Genomic DNA, 21378 nt, shown 5'->3' with positions numbered 1-21378 from the left:
CATTGATAAATACATACTACCATAGGGTGTCAAGACAAAAGACCCTCTCTACATATCTGACAATTTTAAACATGAAAATATTAACTTTTTAATAAAACAACAGTCCAATTGCAGATATTTGTCAAGCAAAGCACAGGACAGGTACCTATTTATTCCCATGTTCTGCATCCACATGATGTTCTTAGCAACAGTATTAATGGAAATAGTATATTATATCTCTAATTCAAGTACTTTATAGAGCTTTGAGAGATCTCAGAGCAGGGATGGCTTTGAATTTGTCATCCCCGTTGCTCCAGCCTGAACAAGCTTTTATGCATCTTGCTTCTCCCTTGTGTGAGTCGTACCCGCAATACTTTATTCCTGTGCCATTTCCCATTTTTTTCACACTGATTTCCCCCCCTATAAAATGTATACATTTGTCAACATTATTTGGGTCAATAAATCAGCATTATACACATATTATATCTATAAAGGAAGTATACGGCACATATAAATGCAGCCTGAACTGAATATAAAAATCATATAATATAACGTAGACCATACACATCAACAAAACGGCATAAAGTGGCACGTCATAATCTTTGACAAAAGTATAAGCGAAACAAAACGGGCATCTTTCATCTGGATGGGACGCTGTTTCAGAGGAAAATGCACAGAGCCCCTACACACAATGCTGCTAGTCTCCATAGGCCTCAGTTTTGATCAGCTGCGGCAGACATATTGGGACATAAGAACACAAGAAGAGCCCTGCTGGATTGGACCAGTGATCCATGTAGTCCAACAGTGATCCATGTAGTCCAGAGTTGCTATCCCTTGCTGGAAATGAGGCTTCCTTGCCATCAGGCCCCACTGCTGATCAGCTGGCCAAATGAGAGGGGGGACTTACCTGGAAAAAGAGTCCAGTTGATGTTGCAGCAATGTGTCTACATCACTTCTGATGGGACCCCAAAGTGATGTCAGCATGCCAACAACATTGGAGTTATGCTCTGGCAGTTGGGCAAAAACTCTTAAGTTAGAAGCTAAGTTTGGGGTTTTGCCCAAATTCCAGAGCATCACCTGGCCTCACTGCGTGATGACATAACTTCTGGGTCACATCAGAATGGACACAGACATATCACTGCAGCATCACCTGGACCACCCTCCCACTTCTAGGGGGGAAAAACCTCTCATTCCCATCCTGTATCACACAGTTGCTAACCAGTTCTTCTGGAGGGCCAACAACAGGGCAGTGAGGCTGAGTCCTTCCACTGATTCCACCTCCTAGCTATGGGGTTCAGACGTTTAGTGCCTCTGACCATGGAGGCTCCCCTCAATCACTGTGGCTGGTAGCCACCAACAGAATTATCCTCCATTCATCTATCTAATCCCCTTTTAAAGCTGTGGCCATCACGGCATCTTCTGGAACTGACATTCCCCTGCATGATCCTTCAATCCCTCCTTTTATTTTAGTTACTGTGTTCTGTGTTTTACAAATAGGTCATGGTTTGGGTTTTAGTTTTAGGTTTTTTTTTTCGTTGCAGGTTTCATAAAGCTTTAATCTAGCTGTTAGTTGCCTTGTGGTTATAGATTTCGAAAATCTGTTCCACTTAATATTTCTGGTAAGGCCTTGGAGGAGGAGCGTGTCTCATGGTTGAAGTGCCACTCAGTGCTTAACATCCACTCAGGGCAGCTGTCCCACCCCTCAGTGCCTCCTCCTCCAACTGGCTTGCCTGTTTGTCCAGTGGTCAGCCAATCGCCTTCCGTCTCCCACCCCTGACCACCCCCTCCTCCTTCCACTTCTCTTCGAGGCTCGGAGGCTGCAGATCCCTGCCATGTGAGAGCTGTCCCTGCCAGTGAGTTCCCTAACAGCTGCCTTCAGCCTTTCCAGATCCCGGGGAGAGGGGGAGGTTGTCCGCAGAGTTTCTCCCCCCTCCCCCCCAATCTAGCACCCGTTGTATTCCTGAATGCAACGGGTTTGGCTCCTAGTAACTACATAAAGCTACATTTTTGTGCATGCATTCACCTCAGTGGACTTAGAAAGCTGCAGCTCTGCTCAGGGTTGCCGTGTTAACCACATGGCAGTTCCTCGGCAGAAGTCAGCTTCTAGTGGCTTAACTACACAGCTACAGTTTAGCTGAGCAAGGCAGGCAATCGCAAAACACCTCATGTGAATTGTGTCTGCTTTGATGTCTCCTTCTTATGACCTCTTGATCCCATAGCTACAGTTTTCATATCACCACCGGCTGCCTTTTCCTGTGTCAAAAAAGAGAAGAAAAGATAGAAGATCATGTCCGTCAGCCCTGCTAATCTATTTCTATTTAACCTCAGCTATTCCCAAGAACTTGCCATTATGATAGAATGGAAATAGCAATGCTGGCTCATTGGTCACAGTGTGATGTATCAAACAGCAGAAGTCTGGTTTTATATGATTCACAAGTGATTCACAAGCAAAACTAGCCTGGGCAGGCCAATCCAGGCTTAGCATGGACTCCAGACAGTTTGCACAAGAGAGCCATTGAAGCAGGGGAGAAAATGACAGGGACAAATCCCTGCAACCCAGTTTCACAATGGAGACACAGTGGCTCAGAGGCACTTCATCGCTTTGGAGACCAAAAATCCCAGGTTCATTTCCCAACATCACCTATACAAACAATGGGAGCCAGTATGGTGTAGTGGTTAGGAGTGGTGGCCCAAGGAGCTCTTGTGTAACCCCAGGGTTTCCCACAACCCTGGATGGGGTCCCTGGAGTAGACAGTACTGATCCTGATAAACCAATAATCTGACTAAAATGACTTCATGTGTTCCTGATAGGAAACCAGCACATTGGCCTTTAAACAAAAAACAAACAAAAAAACCCAGAGGCACCAAGTTGTCCACTGGTATGCCATTAAAACATCTGTGGTTTAAGATTACTAGACTTCCAGGGAAGGTAATCGAGAACAATTTAGACTGAAATCTGATCACTCCAGAGTGAGTGCCGCATCCCCCATAGGAGTTCTAGTTTTAAGGTAAAGGTAAAGGTAAAGGAATCCCCTGTGCAGGTCATGTATGGCCCTTGGGGTCATGTCCTCTAGCATTTTCTTGGCAGACTCAATACAGGGTGGTTTGCCATTCCCTTTCCCAGTCATTACCGTTTTACCCCCCAGCAAGCTGGGTACTCATTTTACCGACCTCGGAAGGATGGAAGGCTGAGTCAACCTTGAGCCGGGTGCTGGGATTGAACTCCCCAACCTCATGGTCAGAGCTTCAGACAACATTTCTGCTGCTTACCACTAGTTTTACACACACACACAAACCCAGTATTCATCAAGCGGCACTACCATTTTCCTGCTGAGCAATTCATCAGGAAGCTGCACTTAGGGATATTTGCTCTGCTCTGTGATATATAGATCTTATCTTCACTCTTTCATCCTTGCTTTGCCACAGCCATGGGGAAACATCTCAGGTGGTCATATCTGTAGCCAGTTTACCAGCTATTGCAGAACACAAACCGTTCCTTGACGTTCCGAATAACAGGAAGGTCAAGGAGAGAAGAAGGCTGGTGGTGGCCTCATTCTGCCATACTCCATTAGTAAATAGCTGGAGAAACTCTGTTTGAAACACTCCGAAGGAGATAGTTGGGCATGCTGCCAGTCAACAATTTTGTACATTAGAATCAGGCAAATTAATTTTTATTTATGTGACAGATTTATTTCCCCCCTTCTCTTTGGAATGAGCGCATTACAATATATGCATAAAAAAACAGGAGAGAAAACCAAATTTCATGCTCCTGGTCTAGAAAGACAGCTTAAAGTGCCGCTAACATATTGGCTCTTATGAAGAGCACCTTGAGTGCTCAGAAGCAATTATGGCAATGATAACTTCAGATGAAATGAAGCAGAATGTGAAAAATTTATCTTCATGTTCAGTTTTCTACATAATAAAATGGCCTCCATTTATCTTAGTTCACTTCCTGTTAGGCTGATTAGTTAACTGGCTTCAAAAGCAAAATATGAACCAGTTGACAAATTGTTCTCTTTGACTCTCATGCTGTCCAAGAGTTAATATCAAACCCTATCGTAAATCATGCAAACTAGTGACTCCTGTTTCAGATAAATACAGCAGAGGGGCATGTTTGTTGTTGCTTTCTATCTGGAGGGCTGTATCTCCATCTAAAATATTTTAGGGATGCTAAGTGGATGAATGCATACTTCTTGTAATCCCCGCATTTAGTCAACTCAGATCTTGTCGTTCCACCACGACCTTCCTGCCACGGTTGATACAGATAAGAAACTGGAGGCCCATTGCCCAATTTGGAGGTGACGTTTGATGTCTTCAGATGACTCTTGTTATCCAAAGTGGACAAGTTGCTGGGGTCAGTTAGGGCAACCCCTTGCCCCCTAGATCCCTGTCCATCTTGGCTGCTCAAAGAGGGTGGCCAGTGAATAGGAGGTCAACTGAGGGACATTATCATGAAGGAGGCAGTGGTTTGCCCTCTACTAAAGAAATCATCGTTGGATCCATGAGACCCAGCCATCTATAACCTAGTATCGCATCTTGCTTATCTGGGGAAGATGGTTGAAAGGGCTGCTGCAGACCAGCTTCTGGCATTCTTGGATGAAACCTCGGCACTTGACCCATACCAGTCAGGGTTCCATCCTGATCATGGGGTGGAGACAGTGTTGGTCACTCCGATGGATGATCTCCGGTACCATCTGAATCAAGGTGATTTGGCCATTCTGGTGATGTTAGACTATCATCCGTATTTGATGTCATTGATCATGAGCTGTTGGCCCACTGCCAGGACAGGACAGGGATATGTGGGACAGCTCTTCAATGGCTGCTCTCCTTCCTGCAGAGCTCAACCCCTCCAAGTCAGAGATCCTATGGCTAAGAAGGAAGAGGGCAGGTTAGGAAGTGTGTCTACCCACTCTGGCCAGCATGCAACTTAACATTGTGCTCCTGGCCAGAAATCTGGGGGTGAGCCTTGATGCCTCACTCTCTATGGTGGCACAGGTCACAAAGGTAGCCTGCCAGGCATTTTACCATAAGCATCAGGCAAGGCTTCTAGCACCCTATCTGTCTGGGACAATCTTTCTAAAGCTTTGGTGAACTGTTGTTCCATTCTTCTTTAAGAAGTCACTCGGATTTCCAAACCACGCATGTCCTCCTGGATTATTTTCACACAGCCTCGTTTCTCTAATACTGTTGAACTGGAATGTGTCTAAATATTGTGTAGAGCAGTGGTCCCCAACCTTTCCGAGGCTGGGGACCGGCAGGGCATCGGGCCGCGCCCCCGCGGACCGCGCCCGTGCGGGCCACGCCCGCGGATCGGGCCGCGCCCGCGGATCGGGCCGCGCCCGCGGGCCGCGCCCACGCCGCGCCCGCGGATCGGGCCGCACCCGAGCCGCGCCCGCGAGCCGCGCCCGGGCCGCACCCACGGATCGGGCCGCGCCCACGGGCCGCGCCCGCGGATCGGGCTGAGCGGGCATGGCCCGCACAGGCGCGGCCCGGCCCTGATTCCCTCTCCCCGCCTCCCGCAGTAAGAAGCTTCCCGGGCCGCAAGCTTGCGGCCTGGGAAGTTTTTTACTGCGGGGGCGGGGCGGGGCGGGGAGAGGGAGCTGCGGCCCGGTGCCATGGCCTTTGCGGCCCGGCACCGGGCCGCGGCCCGCAGGTTGGGGACCACTGGTGTAGAGGATGTATCTATTCTCAAGACAGGCATGTTAGCTTTTATTAGCACACAAACTCTCTGCTGATGTTTTTATGATCTCATCTCTTATTAATAGCTTGCCAGATCTTGTCTACAACTGATCTTGGGCTTACAGCTCTGTAATTTCCTGTCTCTCTTGAATCACGTTTGTTTGTTTTTTTTAGGGGAGGGGGGGAGTATTATCTTGGCCATATTTTCTTTACACACTTTTTGATATGAACCCACTGCTCAAGGAGATAACACTGGTTACTGTAGACATCTTCACAATCTCCAGGATGAAGATCTGTCTGTTTTGTGCCACTCTTTTTCAACATACCAGTTCAGAGATGCGTCATTCGTAGCAAACGTTAAAATAATGGTTTGGGTTCTCTTTAAGCAAAAGACCTGAAAATTTTGAGAAAGCATGAAAGATAAGCAAAGTGCCTCGGGAAATGGGTGGGCGCCTATGCATACCTATCTGGCCAGTACATTTCAAAAAATAAGGCATTGAAAGGTGCTACATTCTACCCAACTGAAAATGCTGCTTTTAAAGGAAGAATGCTTGGGATTCACACGACATGCTAATTCCACGAATACTGTGAAATTCCCTTTGGCTTGCAAGTCATGGTTAGTGCGCTCAGTTTCTTGTTCTTAAGTTTACACAACAGAGACGATGTGTTCAAAGCAACAATTTATTAGCAAGAAGATACAGGGATGGGAAGAACAAGTTTCAAGACAAACGAGCTCATACAGTCTACAGAATCAACCAGCGGGGACTTCACTGCATGAGACTAAACCAAAACACACACATATCCACGGGGGAGGGGGGAAGGGAGGGAGGGGCTTTGCCATTGTAATGCACATAATAAATACATCACAATTGCTAAAAGTGGCTGGGGGGGGGTTCCTGTTCCTTTATCGGCAGCCTCCCAAGTCATATAGGAAACTGCCATTAAAAAGTGAGTGGGTTTTCAAATGCAGGTTGCGATGGGGAACAAAGGCCTGCAACTCCATCAGGGCCATCCTAAGCAGAGGTACAGTCCTCAAAAGTGCATTGACTTCGACTGACTTAGAAGGGTATAACTCTGTTGAGGATTGCAGTGAAAGACCAGGGCTGATGTCGGCATTCTTCAGGGGTGGGAGACTTGTGGTAGGCTTACTGCTGTCCACATCCTGCTCACTTATTTGCTAGTGCTGTCCCATGCCTCCATCTACATGCCCCATGCAGAAAGGGATGCATATGGCATCGACAGTGGAAGATCTCACAAGTCAGCAGGGAGGTATGTTGGTGGCATGTAGAAGAAGGCAGAGGGACCCTGGGACTCTTTGGGGGACCCTCAAAACCTGGAATCAGCCTTGAAAAAATCCTCGGGCATAGCCTTTTGGAACCTAGTCAGGGTCATTATAGGGTTGAGAACTCCAAGGCAGCACTTGGAGATCTCCCATTATTAAACTTGACCTCAGATGACCAGGATCAGTTCCCCTGGAAAATATGGCTGCTTTGGAAAGTGGTTTCTATGGCTTTGTACCCCCCCCTTGAGGTCCCTCCCCAGACTCCAAGCTGCAAGTCTCTAGGTATTTCCCAGGCCACAGCTGCAACCCTAAGTCATTACGTCATTATACCCATAAGAGACAACAAAGCTAACAGACAGACAGACAGACAGACAGACAGACAGACAGACAGACAGACAGACAGACAGACAGTGAAAGCAGCTTCCACAGTGTTGATTTTATTCTCTCTGACTCCCACTGTATTTTTTTAGTTATTCATCTTGCTCTCTGCCTTTGAACTTCCACTCTCTCTCTCTATCTCTCTGTGTGCTTCGTTGGTTGATTGGTTCCGCCTCCCATGCTGGCCATTTTGTGTTGGTGCCTACAACCCTACGTCAGAATTTCAAAGGTGCTCAAAGACTTTAAAAGGTTGAGGATCCCTTCCACAGAGTTTTTGGCTATTCCTAGAATGGACTGCCACCTTTTATGGCTTTTCCCACCGGAAGGAATGTAATACCATTATGAAGATTGCCCTCCCATTGCCCTCCCCCCAATTTCCACCATTGGGTTGGCAACTCTAGTTAAAACAGCCCTGCAAAGTGGGCTGTTCTCGTAGACTCATTGACACATGGGCAATGAAGAGTCTGTTTTGCTTGGCTTGGCTTAGGGCCACCCAAGATGCTTCTGACAGCAGCTCTGATTCCAAATCAGAACACATTCTCTTAGCCTCAAGGCTACATCAGTCTTCATTATCTGGACTAAATATGCTTGCTGATATCTTGCCTGCTTAGATTAAAAGCATACCAATGCACAATTTGACTTCTTTCCTTGAGATGGAGGATTCATCCCAAGGATGAGAAAGTGGCTTTTCAGTTTTTCCAACATGTAGATTTTGACAGTGAAATGCTAGGCATTTCCTTTGCAGGAAAGTGACAGCAATGCATTCCTGGTGATATTTCTGAATGCTTTCTGGGTGACGTTTGCAGATGTGATTCCAAATAATTGTCAGGTATTTCAATTCTACCCAGACAAAGATACCCAAGAATTTTTCTTGAAATGTACTTGTGAGCATTTGTTTGGGTGAGTCAGTGATGCATAGTGGTTAGAGTAGAGGATTGTGATGGCTGATTTCTCCTCCACTATTTCCTCCTTTTAAACTGACACTAGCATGCTCTCAGCAATCCCCCCCCAAGAGCATAATAAGTCCTCATCAAGCCATGTTTTAAGGGATGCCCTTCTCCCCTTTCCCCTTAATTCACAAAGTAACTGTTCTGCATATGTAGGAAGACTCACAAGTATGAAAATACCCCGGCCTTGTTTTAGGTGGCACAGTGTTGCGGCTTTTGACATCCGCAGTCCGCCGGTTTGCTCTAAGGATAGCCTGATCTCTTCGGATCCTGGAAGCTAAACAAGGATGGCCCTGGTCAGTATTTGAACGGGAAATGGCCAAGGAATACCAGGGTTGATACCCAGAGGCAGCCAAACTGTTTCTATTCTTCTCCTGCCATGTCATCGTGTCAGCTGTGATTGTTGGGAAGAAAGAGGGGGCATAAATACCATACAAATTGCATAACCAACACAAATAAAACTGTAAAACCAACAGCAGGAGCAGAAAAAACTGAAGCCACTAACAAAAGGATAAGAAACAAAATGCATTAGCATTCCTGTCTCTGTAGTCTTCATACAAATAGATGCTCTGTTTAGGTGAAGCAAACCCTTGGATCCCCCTCTATATATTTAATTGGGGGCATTCAGTGGGTTGAATCCAGCCAGCTTTTCTCACTTAGACCGTTTATGCACTGGAGGTTTCATGCCGGGCTGCAGGCTGAAGTTTTAGTTGTGGCAGGTTGCCCCACCTCTTCCTGCATCCATATGGTGGAGCATTTGGCCTGGTGTACCTCATCCACCCCCGATTTGTGTTCCTGCACAGGAGCTGGGGCAGTGAATTTCCAAGTGCATAAACGGTCCTAGTCTCACCTAGGCCCCAAATAAGCTGTCACACTATATGGTTTTTGTCCATGAAGTTATCAGCGGCATAACCTTGGAGAGGGAGGGTCCAAGAGGATCTCTAATCCCTTTTCCCTACTGTGAAAAAAGGGTTAGAACCAACCCAATAATAACTTATATGTCTATTTCTTTTTTCTTTTCTTTTTGCATGAGTACAGCAGCAATCACCAGGAATGGAACAAATGGAGCCAAACTGAAGTGCAGACTTATTTTTAGATATCCACTTTCCTGCACACTTTCAGAGTCTCTGGAATTTAATAACCCAGCAAATATTGAGCAAATTTCTCAACTAAAGAATGGGACCGGTGATGAAACAATTAAAAGCAACTGGAAACATGGAATTATGCTTTGCTCCCTTGAGCAAGTAAGGTGGCAAATATTAACATTACTCTCAAACCATGAATATTTTTTTTCCTCTTTATTCCATCTTGAGTCCTGAGATGAGCCAACAGGCTTGTGGGTGTAGAGCTGATTTACCTGGAACAGAAGGCAAAGAGCTGGGCCAGAGCCAAAATTAAAAGTGATAATTTAGAGGCAATAAGCTATAGAACATAAAGTGAGTCAGTGTCATCTAATGGTTAAGAGTGGCAGCTCAGAGCCAGTGCAATGTTGTGGTTAAGAGTGGCAGCTTCTAATTTGGCAAGCCAGGTTTGATTCCCCACTCTTCCACATGCAGCCAGATGGGTGACCTTGGGCTTGTCACAGCCCTGATAGTGCTGTTCTGACTGAGCTGTAATATCAGACCCCTCTCAGCCTCACCTACCTCACAGGGTGTCTGTTGTGGGGAGAGGAAGGGGAGGCAATTTGAAACCGCTTTGAGACTCCTTCGGTCACTGAAAAGTGGGGTATAAAAATCAACTCTTCTCCTCCTCCTCCTCCTCTCAGCCCTACATACCTCACAAGGTGCTGTTTGTGGGGAGAAGAAGGGAAGGATGCTTTAGGATGCTTAGGGCTGATCCCGCTTTGAGCAGGGGGTTGGACTAGATGGCCTGTATGGCCCCTTCCAACTCTATGATTCTATGATTCTAAGGTAATTGCAAACCTCTTTGAGACTCCTTGGGGTAGAGAAAAGTGGAGCAATATAATCTCTTCTTCTTTACCATCACAAGTCCAAGGGGTCCACATAACCATCCCCAAGTTCATCTTAAGAATCTATAGGACAATGAGTTCATCCAAAGGAATCCTTCCACCAGTGGATCTATCTTATTGGTCAGCCATGACTTGCAGTGTATGTACTTGCAGTTGTCTGTACTTGCAGTATAACTTCTGAACCAGCTTTGATGTCCAGGCAAACCTGGATTGATTTGGAATACAATCAAACTGTGCAAAATAAGGGAGAAGTAGTTGAATATTTTATAGCAATTTTAGCAAATTGGGCTCAGAAGGCTGATAGACGCACAGCCAGATAGGGATCCTGGACTGACTCAATAAAGGAAGCCTCAGTTTGCAGGAACCAATAATTATGTTATAATAGTACTGTTACATCACTATTGACTCCAGGCTGCATCAATTCTTTTTTTTCTGACCAAGCAAGAAAGGTATACAATTGAACCATCATTATAGGAAAGTGCACCTGGCTGTGACAACAAATGAACCAGAATGAGGCTTCTGATTAATAATGTTGCCTTTGGTCACAGACCATAATCATCAAAACAGACCATAATCATCTTGGTCAATCTATAAGAAATGACTATTTCATTTTAATGGTGGGAGCCATCCTGTCATATCATGTGTTTGACCACTGAGGAAACCCGGTGGGCCAAAACACATGCAGTCAGAGTTGATAATGGTCATTTGGGTTGTCACTGTACAATTTGATTCTTAATGGATGATATCACCAGGACCATTTTTTTTAATATTCACGGCGAAATAAATAAATGTATGTTTTGGGATATCTGTCAGTATTTGATACTTCACTTGACTGAAAGAATTATTGGTCCTGTATACTTGGGTTTTCCTAATTCTTTTGGTTCTTAATTCAATTCAGTTTGGGTTAAGTCCCCCATCTCTTTTTGTCCTCAGTTTGCAAGACCAGAACAAGGCTGTTAATGAAAGGACATTATGGAGGGTATTCAATCATAGGGTCACCATAAGTCAGAAGCAACTTGATAGCACTACAGAGAGAGAGAGAGAGAGAGAGAGAGAGAGAGAGAGAGAGAGAGAGAGAGAGAGAGAGAGAGAGAGAGAGAGAGGGAGAGGGAGAGAGAGAGAGAGAGAGAGAGAGAGAGAGAGAGAGAGAGAGAGAGAGCATGGTGCAGTGATTAAGAGGGACAGTCTCTAATCTGGAGAACCAGGTTTAATTCCCCACTCCTCCACAAACTAGGTTACCTTGGGTTAGTCACAGTTCTCAGAGCTCTCTCAGCCCTACCAATCTCACAGGGGGTCTGTTGAGAGGAGAGGAAGGGAAGATGATTGTAAGCCATCTTGAGACTCCTTTGGGTAGTGAAAAGTGGAGTCTAAAAATCAACTCTTCTTCTTAATGGGAAACAAAATGCTCCATCACCCAAATTCCCATTCCCTCCAGCCATTAAAAGTCAAGGTGCCTTCTTCCTCCTTATCTAGTAGCAATAATCCCTTCCCCCAAGTCCAGAATCTCAGATGTTTTCTAGAAACTTAACAGAACCTCATCTCTCTTGGTGTTTTTGCCGGTCCAAAATCCAAGGAAACATATAATACAGTGTTATGAAAAGAGTGGCAGGTTCATACTGAAATGGCACTAAACGGCAGTTATTTGTATGAAACATTATCAATGTCAAATCGGAAAAAAAAATCTCTCTGGAATATTTATGCAGCTGTATATTTTGCAGCACAATGTCAAAACATTGAGATAAATAGAATTTTCTTATCAACCCGAGCAGACTTTGGCTCCCAGTAGGAGATAAAACGAAAGGAGGTGTATTAGAACGGTTTCAGATTAGAGTTTACTGTAACTCACTTCCTTTTTATCATTGCTTATTGCCAAGTTTAACAAAATAGCCCTCCTGTAAATAAATCAACATAGAATGCATATGTGATCTCGCCTCTACTCTTTCTATTAAAAAAAGGAAGTGTCCATAGATATCGGGAGAAGGGGAGGGCATCAAAAATTTAAAAAAGAGTATCATTAATTTGTGCTCGCTGATTTTCTCTCTTTGGTTTCAGTACATTTGCATGAAAATCAAGCGGTAATTAGATGAGGTATTCTGTCGAGTTCACATTGTATGTACCGTACTGGATACCGTTAATACGAGTGATAAGTACCAGTAGAAAAGAACAGATTTCTCCCCACCCAAAAAAAGCAAATATATTCCATTCAGTACCATTTCTCTCATTCTAACTTGCAGAGACATCTGGTCTTTTGTGAGTGATGCATCTATTCTTCAGAGAAAGGGAATACAAAGGAGGGTGAGGGAGAGTGGCAGAGGGAGAGAATATGGCAAGGGTATCAATGAGATGGAAGCATTGCAAAGATTCTGAGAGAAAGGGAGCCTTCGGACGCCAACAAGCAACCTTTTCTTGAGCCAATACATTCTTTAAAAGGGCAGAAGAGTGTTTTCACCCCATCTTCCATGGATATTTTACTCTCACTATTTTTAAAAAGAGAGTGAGAATAAGGGCTGCTTCCACATAGATGTTTTGCTTTACCTGGGTTTTGAACCTGGGTTTCCCGTGTTTTACTGCAATGTTTTTCAAACTTGTTTTGGTACAACTTCACAGTACAAGCAGCTTCATATACAGGCAGATAGGAAGGTGTGCGTTTTTGAACCTCCTGTCCACATTAGGTATGGGTATGAACCGACCGACAAGGCAAAGTTTGTCATGGATTTGGGCCAGTTTGTGGTTTGCACAATTTGAGGCAGTTTGCAGCAGTTCATGGGGGTTCCCTGCCACTCTGCTGTTTAGAATCCCCTGCTTTCCGCAAAAAGCCGTGGGGAGCAGAAAGCAGGGGTCTGAAGGTTTAAATGGCTCATAAACTATATGAACAGGACCAGTTTGCAAACCAACCTCCTGATCTGTATGGATCTGTAATTTTGTTCATGGTTCAGCAATACGAAACGGAGCCAGATCCATGCCTATCCCTAATTCACATCGGTACCATTTTACTGATGTCCTTCCATCCCTTCTACACTGAATGCCAGCTTTTTCACACTATAGGGATATATGAAATGGATGGACTTCATCAAGGAAGCTACAGCCTTCAGTCTGCAAAGCCTGAACAAGGCTGTTCATAAGAGGACATTTTGGAGGTCATTAATTCATAGATTTGTCATTTGCAAGCAGTTTGATAGCACAACATATATACAGGTGTACAGTCATGGTACTGAGAAGTCTTATCAAATTGTAGCTGACTCATGGCCATCCCATAGGGTTTTCAAGGCAAGGGATGCTCAGAAATGGTTTGCCATAGTGACCTTGGGCATCCTTGGTGGTCTCCCATCAAAGTACACACTAAGACCAAGCATGCATAGCTTTTGAGATTTGGTGGGGCCATCCAGGTTAAGCTATATAGAGATATAGAGATATAGCAACGGGAAAAAAAAACCTAGCAAAAAAAGCCTTCAGGTGCTGCAAGGTGTTGGTGCTGGTGGCAGTCACAAAAGGCTATCTAAAGAGAGCATACAGACTCCACCAATGTGGACACTCCATTTCTGCTGCAAACTCCTCTGCATTCAGCTCCAAGGATGGCCCAATGGGGAATCAGTACTGTGTGAAAACAGCCCAACTATGAGTTCTTGATCCAGTTTGGTGAGATCATTGTTATGCCTGAGTTGCCATGTTTAGAACAGGATTCTTCTCCTGAAATGCTTATGCACAATTGCTTATAAAAATCAATCCTATCTGCTTTTGTGCTGGTGTAAGAAGGAAGAAGAGCCCTTTTGGCTCTATAGGTAAAGGTAAAGGTATCCCACCGGGTCATGTCTGACCCTTGGGGTGACGCCCTCCAGCGTTTTCTAGGCAGACTCAGTACGGGGTGGTTTGCCAGTACCTTCCCCAGTCATTACCGTTTACCCCCCACCAGCAAGCTGGGTACTCATTTTACCGACCTCGGAAGGATGGAAGGCTGAGTCAGCCTTGAGCCGGCTGCTGGGATTGATCTCCCAGCCTCATGGGCAGAGCTTCAGACTTCATGTCTGCTGCCTTAACACTCTGCGCCACAAGAGGCTCTATAGGGGATTTAAAAAGCTGCATGGACTAAAGTCATATGGAATGGGATCTGCATCAAACAGATGAATGGGGCTACATGGGGCTGATAGGATCCAACCCATGCTCACTTGGACGCCACGGGACTCCCGTCTCTTTTAGACCATTTATAGATTAATTGAGTCTAAATTCTCAGGACAAGTATCTGTACGGTCCCAAAGAGATGACACAATCCGAGCATATGCTGTATTAAATGTCAACGCATATAATAATAAATGTATCAAAAGAAAGCTAAGTATTCCTGGACTGGAACAAGAAAGATTTGAATAAAGAGCCAGAAAACCAATCTGTACAGTAAATCTGTTATCGCACATGGATCATCCATGCTGGATAACATTATCTATATATTTGTCAAATTAATCGCACAAAGGTAATCCTCGCAATACAAGACTAATACGTGAACTGAAAACACAGAATCAAACTATAGAGAAGCCAAGCTCTGGTTGCTTGGAAATTAGGCCAATATATATTTTATAGAACCATCTGCTGCCTTAATTCAGGAGATTACAATTCTGTCTTGAATTCAATTATGGTTGATTCACACAACAAGTTCGCTTTGGGCCATAATGATTAAACATAAAGAGATTTCCCTCGTCCATTTGTTTATGTTTACGGAATTTCATCCAAACCTGTATTGTATTCTGGGTAATTCTGTTTCAGATAAGAATTTCTTCCTCAAAATATAGTTCTAGTATTGGATTACGTGCAGTTTGTGGTCGCTTTAAATAATTTCAGTGGATTTCCATCCAACGTTACCAAATGCACTGACAAAATCCTGCAAAAATGATTTGGGTGTGATTATGCATCTCTGAGCACAGTATCCTTTTGCGACAGTGAATTACTGAGATGGATAAAACACCACACTGATACATCATTTGCATAATTGTATTAGGATTGTGGGGGTGGGGGTTTGGTAATGTTTTATTAGTGCTTCTGTAGGCGTTGGTAGTATTAAGGGGAGGCTGTTGTTGGTAGGTGAATTTCCTCCAGGCCAGACTGCCCGAGGATTCTGGTTTCTGCAGGAGAGGCATCATCTGGGCATGGAATTGGGGTCACTATGGGAGGGTAGGTAGGGGTAAGTTTTGTGTATTGTGCAGAGGGCTGGACTAGTTGACCCTGGAGATCCCTTCCAACTCCATGATTCTGTTTTATCTTCTTCAGTTTGTTTCTTTGGAAGGGTATGGGGGAGCTTTTCAATTGCTTATAATTCTTCTATTTTTGAAGTCGTTATTGAGAACTTGAAGAAAAAAGTAAAAAAGGTGTCAAATAAACAATGAATAAATTATCTTGTATGCTCTTCAACACTCCATAATGAAGAACTTGCACTTGTATGTTTATGGATTTTGACAACTGCTGTTAAGCATTAATATTTATTCCTTGATCTGTACCTGGGCACTTGGCTGGAAACTCCTAGGAAATGGAGGGTGGGGAGCAGAGTTAAGACATTCAGCATTGCACCAAAGCTGTGACATTATTTTGCGACAAACCTAGAACTGATGTCATTCCATCAGGGGGAAGCTCTAGGATTCACCTGGGCTGATTCTGCATTTTGTTTATTCCGTTGTGGATCCTGCTGAATTCAGATTGATTTGAACTCAGGACTTCCTGTATCCCCCCCTCCCCATTGAAACAGAAAAGTGTTCTGCACATGATTAGGGAAACTCAGAAGGAGGGGGGACGCCAAGCACAGCAGGAGCCTCCTTCTTTCTTTTCTTGAAGGGAGAGGAGAATTGGAGACAACAGCGGCGGGGGAATAAATCTAAAAGGCAAATCTCTGGAGCTTCTGCTGAAAGAAGTTAGGGCTTCCCCTTTAAGGGAAGTCTTGCTACCTGGGAATGAGGAAGCCTTTGAACTATTGGCCAATCAGGGTTTTTCTACAGCATTGGAGGCTCAGCAGCAAATTATTTTGGGAAAAGCAGACAGCTGCACACTTACTCATGCCAATATTTCAAATATAGAGGGTTATATCCACTCCAGGATATTGCAGAGAAAAGGTAGGGTCACTCCGGATCTCCACCTTGACTCCAGGTCACTCCTGGAGCCCAACGCTGAGCTACATCTCCATTTCCTAGCTCTACACCTGACAGTTTTTATATGAACCCACATGCTAATTATGCTAATGTTGCTCCTTGTAACAATTGTGCCTCGCTGTTCCTTCCCATCAGATGATACCCATTTATGTAGATTAGTCCTCAGCTAAGCTACAGCTGTCCCTGCTGGCAGAGTTGAAGTGGGGCAAAAAAGCAAAGCACCCACTCATTAATCAATCAATCAATCAATCAATCAATCAATCAATCAATCCATCTCTCTCTCTCTCTCTCTCTCTCTCTCTCTCTCTCTCTCTCTCTCTCTCTCCCTCCCTCCCTTCCTTCCTATCCATGCATCTATCCATGCATCAATGTATCCATTTAATTTTTATAATGAACCATTCCCTGGTAAGCTCAGGGCAGGTAACAACAAGGTGAAAAACTCAGTGTATAATGCATAAACAATAAGCATTAATTAAATACTCTAATTTAGCTTTTAAAATTACGTATAAATAGGTTAAAAATCATATCTCTGATATGACTAAAAACCTTCCAGGGTGAGAGGCTTGGTCAACGTTGGGCAACTTTCATTCCAAGTGGTTCTCAACTTTGTTTTTCAGGTAGGTAAGCCAGTACTTTGTTGGGGTTGGCTTCTGGCCTCAACCATAGTCATAGCAGAGCAGATCTGTCTTACAGGCCCTCCGGAATCACTTAAGATACTGGAGGGCCATGATATCTCTAAGTAGAGCATTCCAGTTTTACTTCCCAGGAGCCAGGGATCCACCCATAATAATCTACTGCTGCGGCTAATGGTGAGCCTTACAATCAAGCTTCCTATTTATTATAAGTACATCAACAATAAATTACCGCTTTTTGCTGTGCCAAGACCTTTTCAATGATTAAATGTTTGCATGTTTTGTTTGAAGAGCCTCTGTGGGATGCTTCATCTGTGAGGTTTTCTTTCTTCCTTGGTGTGCCACAGGATTTAAAGGGTTTTAATAGAATTTAGATGAGCTTAATATCTCCATGTATGCAAAAGTCCCCTTTGCTGATTTATCATATGACTTTCCAGTGGAATTTTTTACATGACACTAGATCTCCCCTAAGGGACTTGCTCCGTTCTGATTGGGTAATATAAATTTCCAATGGAGATTAACCACAAATGAGCTTGAAATTGATTTATTGTAATCAGTGAAATTGAGGTCAGAAGTCTCCCTTTGCTTCCCCCCCCCTTTTCATTTTAACCAAGACTGTCAGATGAAGGTTTCCGCAATATTTTGCCAACAAGGAACAAAAGAAAATTAAGGGAACATTTCTCAATTACACACTGGAAATTAGATACGGGATATTGTTCAAATCTCGCTCGATTCCGTGTGCACAAAAGAATTGCAAGAAGGGATAATGCTACCATAATTACATCCTTGCAGAAACATTGTATTGTACAACAAGGTTGGATTTTTCAAGTTCAAGTCTTGTACAAATAATTTCATAGACTGAGTGGGTGGCATCCATGAGGCATATTTGTATTCAAGCGATATAGCATATTATTGATTCATAACTTTTTTTCTTCCATATATGTGGTGCCTGCTTCAATATAGAACCATTGCCTGAGATCATACATCTCTGCCATAGTTGGAAATGAAGGACCATATTATGTCAATTGTACACATTTCTTTCATGACTGAGGTGCTCTGATTTTCTCCAAGGCTGTCGGGTTAGAATGAGCAATCTTGCCTTTTATGATGAGTAGAATTCCTGCCTCATTCAAATAGGTGTCAAGCATGCAGAGAAAGATTTCCTCTGACTATGGAGGTTCCATTTTGCTATCCTGGTTCACAGGTCTCTGCTGACCTTTCTTTCATACATGTTTCTAAACCTCATGGCTGGGGCAATGCCTTTGCCAGCAGCGTGTCCTTTTTTGTTTTGTTTTTCCTGAACATGGATGGTACAACTCTAAACCCTGTTAATTTATAGCGGAATAGATTTTATTTCCCTGATTTCAGCACCAAGGTGAATACTCATTTCACTACTCCGATTACTTTTGAAAAAGAGTTAAGGTATGAGGTGGCTGGAACTCTATTATTCACGTTTGCATGGAAATGGGAAAGAAGCCGAATGGGCAGGTGGCTGTAAATCTGAAGAATTCATTTGCTTTTCTGTAGCATTCTTCGCCTACTGATTAAACCTCCGGCAACCCTCCACCTCCACCCCCTGCATGATTCCAGGTCAATAATCTTGGTTAGAGGTGCAAAACAGAGAGAGAAACGTGCCATCTTGTCTTTGACTAGACTACTATTTACAGACCAGGACTCGAGAAGATACCTGAGCTGAAGGAGAATACTTGGGTCCTAATCCCTTCAGATTCAAAACAGGATCACAGATGAAGCTGCCTTATACTGAATCATCAAGGTCAGTCCTGTCCACTCAGCCTGGCAGTAGCTCCCTAAAACCTCATGCTGAGGTCTTTCACATTACCTACTTCCAGATCATTTTAAATGGAGATGCCAGGAATTGAACATGGAACCTTCTGCATACCAAACAGATGTTCAGCCAGTGAGCCAGAGCCCATTCATAAACCCCCACTACAGTAGAGAGGAGAAGAGCTAACCTCAAGTCTAGTAGCATCTCATAGACCAACAAGATGTTGGGGACATGATTTTTCAAGAGTCAGGTGACAAGGGATGTGATGTCACCTGTTCCCCTACAGGCCAACATGGCTGCCCTCATAAACGTTCTAGAGGTGGGAAGATTCAGATGTCACTGGACAGAGGGAGATGTGAAGTAAGTGGGGGAGGGGGATCGCAATAGATTCTTTAATCTCCTACTTTCTGATATAAAAGGTTTCAGATTCTTTTCAGTAACGTTCGCCAACGTTCAGCCAGAAGACGTCAAAGTAATTTAGATCCAATCGCTTTTCGAAAATGAAATGAACAGAAGTTTTATTAAAAGGAAATGAAGAGGAAATTGAACTTTCATATTTCATGGTGCAATTGTGATGGCAGAAAACAATATTCGTTGACAGAAAAGTTTTAGGAGGTATATAAATAACTATCTCCCCCTCCCCATTATCCAGTGGCCGTCTTTTACAATAGAGGGCAGGGTGTTTCCGGTATAACAGAACTGATGTGGATTTCTTTCTTTCTTTTTATCGTCACATAGCACTAAAGCAGCCTGTAATGGCATTCCTTAAATCCCTGGCTTTAAACTGCAAACTTAATTGAAATCTGCTGGTGTAAATTTAATTGTACGGTATTTCTCCAGCAAATAAATTTCATCACAATAAATTAAGGTGTTTCTAAGCCTTACATGCTCGCGCAGTGTGGGAGTTATGTAGAAGTCAAGACTGGAGAAAAATCATCATAAAACGAAAGCAGCATCTTTGATGGGGTGGGGAGGGGAGCACTCCTAACCGCAAGGCACATCGGGCAGAATGGCTTTGAGCAGTGGGCTGATGCTGCGGTCACTCCATGCCCTTTAAGTATCTGGTTACCAGCCCAGCAAAGCAAGTCTTTCAGCTGTGAGATAAAATTGGCTTGCTTCCACACACTTTGGCTTCACCGAATGGCAGAATTAGCTGACGGTTAGCTGCTCTGCTGTCGTTTTAGGGACACCGGGACCTCTGCCAGCCCTCAGCGAAGCACAGATACTCCGCACCATTCACAGACAAAAGCCGCGGAGAATCATCCAGCAAAATAAATCAAGAATTACCAACCTGGTATCTTTCGTTTGTTCATCTGACTGGAAAAGTATGGAAAGCTGACTGGGCAAAGGTGATATATGATGTTTGATGGCCTTTGGAAGATGGCTACAGTGATTCAGAGCACATCTTCCCACCTCTAGCCCTGTGCATGTGATGCAGCGGTAGAGAGCTTGTTTTGCATGAAGAATGTACTCGGTTCCAACTCTGTAATATCCCGTGGAAAGATCTCAGGTATTCTAATTATCATTCCCAATGGGGTCGTTCCTAATGACCTTAGATGACCACAGCCTTCTTCAACTTTTGACCGTGGAGGTACCACTGAAATATTTCTAGGCTTTGAGGTACCAGGAAGGGATGTAAGCTGGCTGTGCCTCCCTGCCATGCTCCCTGGAAGTGAGAGAAGTTTCGGCCAGCAAAGGTTTAAATGGCTGCGGCTCCTCCCCTTCTCCCCCTCCAGTCCCATCACTGACCACTTTGGGAGTGGTGGGTTACCCTGCCCAAATAAGGGTAGAAAGTTTTTAAATGAAAACAAACAAACAAACATTTTCTTTCTTCTTTGCTTGGAGCCAGAAACAACAGGCTCTCCCCAGCTGCCATTTTGAAAAATCCCATGTTATATGAGCATTGAGCAGTCTTCGCGGTACAGTATGGCACCTCAGGGCCATAGTTGGGAAACCTTGAGTTACCCTATGCAACTGAGGTACAAAGGCATTCTAAGGAACCACCCTACGGTTACCCATTTTCACACATTCTCAGAGGCGGCTCTCGGTTTGTGGCACAGCCCAGTCTGAGGAGGTCAAGAATGTCTAGCATTTAACAGAATGTGCAAATCAGAAATGTCCCTCAGGGAATTCTTATGACAGGAAAAGAACTGCAGCAGAATCAAGAAGATGATGATTTGGGTTTTATCCCCTGTTTTCCTCTACTTTAAGAAAGCTCAGAGCAGCTTAAAATCATCTTCTCTTCCTCTCCCCACACACAACAGGCACCCTGTGAGGTGGGCGGGGCTGAGAGAGTCCTGAAAGAATTGTCACTGGCCCAAGGCCACCCAGCTGGCTGCATGTGGAGGAGAGTGTGGGAACTGAACCCAGCTCTCTCGGTTAGAGGCCACTGAATCACTCCAATATCTCCCACAATAAAAAGTGATTCTATCTTGGACTGGGCTGTAAGCGATGCCAAGAATCCAGCACATAGATGTAGCCAAAGCACCGATCCACAGTGAAGGGGACTGCCTATAGTCAGGCCGAACAACTAACAGCCTTTGCTTCCTTTCAATTGTTTGCCAGGGAACAGAGTAAGCCTGCCAGGATCTTTGTATTGGAACA

Source organism: Paroedura picta, chromosome 14, assembly GCF_049243985.1.
Source record: "Paroedura picta isolate Pp20150507F chromosome 14, Ppicta_v3.0, whole genome shotgun sequence".
NCBI lineage: Eukaryota > Metazoa > Chordata > Lepidosauria > Squamata > Gekkonidae > Paroedura > Paroedura picta.
This window is presented reverse-complemented; position numbering follows the sequence as displayed.